Source organism: Capsicum annuum, chromosome 12, assembly GCF_002878395.1.
Source record: "Capsicum annuum cultivar UCD-10X-F1 chromosome 12, UCD10Xv1.1, whole genome shotgun sequence".
Classification (NCBI taxonomy): domain Eukaryota; kingdom Viridiplantae; phylum Streptophyta; class Magnoliopsida; order Solanales; family Solanaceae; genus Capsicum; species Capsicum annuum.
This window is the reverse complement of record NC_061122.1, coordinates 122,990,027-122,996,044: the sequence shown is the minus strand read 5'-3', so window position 1 is coordinate 122,996,044 and position 6,018 is coordinate 122,990,027. Positions and strand designations below refer to the sequence as shown.

Here is a 6,018-nt window from a genome sequence, read left to right as displayed (position 1 = left end):
TTGAGAGAGTTGTGTTTAAATAGAGGGAGTGCCTTTCACAGTTACTCACACACTAACAAAGGAAAAAAGGCAACTGATAGATTAACTTAGTAGTGTGTAACTTTAAGAATGAAGGAAAATGTTACTGAACCAGGTCCTGATACTTAGAAAGATAAGGAGTCTTAGTTTTTATGTATTAGGATTAGCTCTTGAGTTGTAACTTTGATGTAACTCTATTTTTGGTGAGTTATAAACTAAATTAGGCTATTGGCTTCAAGTTAGGGAATTCGAAGGCTTGGATCACATACCTTGGGAGGTTTATGAGTTTTGTTTTGAATAAGAGTTTGAGTTTGTAATTCCTAGATTACAAAAGTATTGTAATTTGTTGTTGCTGAGGCTCAAGTTGTTTAGTGAAGTTGGTGTGAAATCCTATAGAGGTACAGGTCATGGTTCTTACACCTTTTGAGCTGGGCATTCTCCACGTGAAAATATTGTCTCCTTAACTTCTAACGTTACTTCTTGGTTAAAACACATTAGTCCATCTGTTTCACACTTTGACTACTTTTAGGTAAATACAAGTAAATTAATAGGTCACATGCTCTATCACACTATAATTAGAGTTAAATCCATTAGTTGCACCTAAAGAGTAACGGATGGATTTCGCAAGTAATCTCATAAACCAAACACAAAAAACACTCATTTCTCATGTTGAGAAATCCATATTCCCACAAGATATAGATGGAACCATTTGCACCATAGAAAACCATTCTAACCTTTACTTCCAGACACATGCTAAGAAAATATGTCATTATAGTAAAAGAAAATTTCACTTGAGATATTTTTCAAACCATCCCAACATGTCTTGATGAGCCTCTTTAGTAGATTTTATAGCCAATTCATCTTCATCATTGTACTTCATAGACCAGCCACGTGCAACCTTGGGAAAAATCTTCACAAATGCATCAATCTGCATGAAAAACCACCATAAACATTCATTTTATTTTTGTTGGATGTAATACACTATGGAAGTGTAATCTAAGTTAAATAACCCTTTGTGGAACTAGTAATTGTTAGTAAACTATGTAGCCTTACTGCTCGAATATTTCTCTTAGTCACTAACTATGATCTGCTATAAGAAGATACTTCGATGCTTGTATTGGTTCAAATGCTTATTAAAGTATTAGAAACTTATAAGAGAGAAGTTTGGCCAAAGTAAACACGTGATTTGAATGTTCATAAAGGAGTGACCTTTGTGCGTTAACACATGATTTGAAAGTTCATAAAGCAGTGACCTTTGTGTGTTATTTTTTAAAGCATCATAAGAAGGTTATGATTACCAATGGGAAGGCTTTAAAGTTGTCTTCAAGTGAAATTCATGAAAAGCTTAAGCATCTAAAGTTTCCTACCTCGGGATTAGAAGTTAAGGCTATCTTGAATTGTTTGACAAGATCAGGTGGAGATCTTTGGTCAATCTCTGCCCTAATACTAAGATTGAAACCTTAACAATTGAATACAACAACAAATTAGGGACTTATGACTTCAGAAAGGAAAGGATTAAAATGCTAAATTATGAGAACTTATCCGTGATACTGCATTGAATTATTAAATTATGCTCTAAATTAAGTAGTAAAATGGAGCTGCTATGGAAAAAACAATGTATTTTAAATATGAAACCAGATAAATTGTAAAACCATCCCTACCGTCTTCCAACCTGCCCAAAATAAGAGAAGCACGATAAAGATGGCATACTTAAAAATTGTTTGTTGAAGAGGCGCCCAAGGCCTATATGAAAATTATGCCTGAACATTCCTAATTTTGTGCATTCATCTACAAACAAGAGATGTAATATAGAAACTAGTAACAAAGTCATACCGTGCATATCATCTAAAAGAAAAAATAAAGGATGCATTAGAACTATAGCTTGGATATAAGCATATTTTGCTAGTTCCATGACAACCTTAGCTGGAACAAATCAAAACAGTTTGACCAACAAAGAAGATGCATTCTCCAAGACTGTTGATAAAATCCATGACAAAGGAAGATAAAAAGATCTTGGCTCCAAATCAAGAAGAATCACCTCCCCAGCATAAGCCTGATACTCCCATTTTAGTTACACATTTACTCTTTATAGCTTCAATGACTTGTTTTGAATCTTTGTACCCTTGATCCTACCGTAACAAAAATACATTAGCTAGAAGTAAAAACATGTTAGGGCACTAGGTCCTGTGGGTGAACGAGCCAAAATATAAAAAACCTCAAACTCTACAGAATCAATTATATGTCAGTCCAATTGGAAAGAACTACAAAGTTGTTTGCTACTGCATAAGAAGCCATTTTTATTTTCTAGAAAGGGACAGATAAGTTAAGATGGCTCACGATAGTTCTCTCTACCTATAGAAAAGATCATCACATACAAAAAAAACCATATATGATTCCAGATGATAAAACTTGTAAAAGAATGGTCAAGAATGTATATCTTTAGGAGCTAGAGCAGTTGATGATAAATAATTAAAGATTGCCGTTCAACTTTGTCTACAATTGTCTATCAATTGAAACATAATGATAAAAGAACAAACTAAGTAGAAAATAATCCAAATTGAACAAATGATTTTAACTAAAAGTAGGTGTATTAAGTACACTTTAGTGGCATTAAAATGATAGAACGTATCAAAGAGCAGATAAAAATAACAAGTGCTAGAGTGTTGTGAGAGAATGTTGCTCTAGTTTGAGGCAATTCCATTACATTTATATAAAGAAGGAACATTTGAAAGATCATGTAAACAGGGTTAGCATAAGAAGAGCTATTGCAAGAGAGGGTTCTTCTACGAGAAGAAAAGGGAAATTTTTTAGAGACCTCATATAATCTCCAGACTCTAAGTACTACTTTAATGCCAAAATATTAGAAATAATATCTCACCGGTCTATATTCTTTTATCCATTTCTCTAAAGGCTTCTCATCATTAGGTACATAGGGATCACCACAGAGAAAATCGAGGACGACTACATAGAAACCAGTTGTTGTAACTTCATCTGCAAGTTTTGTATAAGATGGAAAATATGTGATATCAGTTTGGAGAATATATCTATTTACATCTGAGGTAACTATTTCTAATCACTTAAACGAGACTTTAACATGTTATTGGAATTCACTTTTCAACATTTTTTGTTTTGATAAGGGTACTTAATTAACCATGTGTTAGTATAGTAAGTCAGTGATAACAGATTTATTTAGGACTTGAGAGCAATTAGTCTAATAGGTTGAAAGGAGACTAGTTTACTTAAAGTAGGAATTTTTGTGTTATACTATTTTGCTTGGACAAAAGAATGAGGGAATTTACAGATCAATGAATCACATAATAGCATCATGCTTAACCCTGTATAACTAAATCATAAAAATATTCCCCGAATAACTAAATCATAAAAATATATTCTTATCCATTTCTACAAGTCTCAATTCATACCTCAACTTTGGAGCTTCATATCCTGCATAGTACGTAAAAAACACAAGGCTTAGTTAGAGAGGTATCAGTGTTATTTGTACACAGTAAATGGATATAATCACATGACTCCAATCGAGAAAAAACCAAATAAATAAACTCACAAGATATATGATTATAAATAATATACAAACTAAAAAATTGAAGGATCAAAGAACAAAAAAATTTAGCAGAAAATAATTGTTGAAAGTGAAAAAGAGAAGTTACCAAAATCATCAGAAAAAAAAAATCTTGGGTGGAATGAGCAGAGCCAGAAATATAGCAGTTGAAGCCTCCAAGTTGTTGGACATTCCCTGCATCTCTGCCTACTCCACTTAGATAATTTGATTGGTTTACACAACACTTCAAACCTTACATAATATTAATATTGTTGCAGATCACAACTGAATCCCTAAAAAATATTATTATGTCTTACTTCTTGTTAAGATAAGCAAGTAATGACAAACTATAATCCTCAAATAAGAAGCAGTTAGTATAACTAGCTAAGGTACTATTCATAACTAACTTTGTGAAAAGTTTGTTATGACTTCGAAAGTTAGTTAACATTATAATCTACTTAGCTTACCTATATATTTCACCTTTGTACATACTTAAAACAAGATTTGGAATATAATTCAACCTACTATCTTGATCAATTACTCACTTACTCTCTTCTTTTTCCTCTTCATTCTCTCTATCATTCTTTCTCTGCTACTACTTTCTTCTAGCTTTATTGAAGGAAAATAGATGATCTTCATTACATTCTCTCCATATTTCTCATAATTCTACATGGTATCAGAGCCTAATTATCTACATAGATTTCATAATCTCTATCTAAAATGCTAAGTCACAAAATTCTTGAGAAATCGGTGCTACTGCAAATTATCTTTGATTATTGTCAGTTTCTATTGAGTTAATCATAATTCAGAGAGGCTCGTCTTGGTAAATCCTTGTCTTTCTCGAGTTTTTATCAAGTAGTGTCAAAGTTACTCAAGAATTAAAGTTTGTGTTCTAGAAAGTATGGACTCAGAAACTGTTGTTGGTTTCACCCATACAAGCAGTGGTAATACATAAGCTTTGGATCATAATCACCCATTGTAACTTAATTCTACTGACTTAAATGGTATTTATTTAATATCTTTACAACTCAGTGGTTCTGAGAACTATTCTCTTTGGATCAAATCCATGAGAATTGTCCATTTAGGATGAAATAAGTTAGGATTTATGGATAGTTCTTTGAAGAAAGAGAATTTTAGTGCAGAATTGGGCTATTAGTCGGAAATAATTAATGCTATAGTATAATCTTGCTCAACGAATACTATCTCAAACTCCTTATTAGGAGGCATGGTTTATGTAACTAAAACCTATGAAGTGTGAGAAGATCTGAGAGAGAGGTTTGACAAACTTGATAGATCAAGAATATTTAACTTAAATAAAGAAATTGCCACTTTTGTGTAGGGTCCTCTGAATGTAGTGGCATACTTCACAAGGTTGAAAGAGTTGTGGGTCGATCTTGAAGCATTAGTACTACCTCCTAGTTGTAATTATGATAAGTCTAGGGAATTCTTAGTATATCTGCAATGGTAGAAACTATATCAGTTCCTGATAGGGTTAAATAGTAACTATATGCAAGAAAGAAACTAAATACTGGTGATGACACCTTTACCCTCAGTAAATTAGGCTTATGCCATGATCGTAAGTGATGAGTCAAATCTATTACATTAGTTTCCTTAGTAGGACTTGTTGGTGCAATGCCTACAACTAATATACATGATCTTACTGTAATGTACTTAAAAATTGGAGTATCAAAGCTTAGAAAGAACCAAAGTCTATTCTATTAATTCTTTAAAATAAAATGGGATATAAAATGCATATGCTACAAGTTATCCAGTTATCCCACAGATGCAAAGTCCAAAAAAAGGGAGGAGTACCACCTAACTACTTTAGATTAGGTTCAAATTTATTTGCACCTTCTGCTCATAATGCTTACTCAGAAAGGGGCTAACAAGGATATGGTATAGAGATAAAAGATGGAAAATTACAAGGCCTGAGTATGGTTTAACTAGGAGCATGTTCATTTACTTAGTTTCAGTCTGATCAAATAGTCCAGTTGCTGAATCAAACAGAATTGAATTCCAATAACCCTCAAGTATATCTTGTTATAAAGCCTTCTTAGTGTCTAAAATCCTCAAGAAATGGATTATTGACACTAGGAACACCAATCATATGGTTTCTGATATTGATATTCTTACTAGTACATCAATTAAAAAACCAATAGATCCAAAATTGTTCAATTATCAAATGGAGAAAATGCATTGGTAACTCATATTAGATCAAGTTCCATCTCAGAGAATAACACACTAATGAATGTGTTTGTACTACCATAATTCAAATACAATCTACAATCTATGTCACAAGCCACCAAAGAATTAAATTGTGTTTTTTTTCTATCCTAACTTCTATATTTTCTAGGATCTCTCAAGTGGAAAGGTGAAAGTGATTGGTAAATAATGAAATGGACTATACATGCTGATCAATCCAATTGATGCAACACTGAAAGATA

General features: G+C 32.5%; 1 pseudogene; it reads right to left on the bottom strand.

The window, feature by feature from the left end:
• Window positions 1-805: 805 nt before the first annotated feature.
• On the bottom strand, window positions 806-4,551 carry LOC107849224 (annotated as a pseudogene).
• Window positions 4,552-6,018: the final 1,467 nt, after the last annotated feature.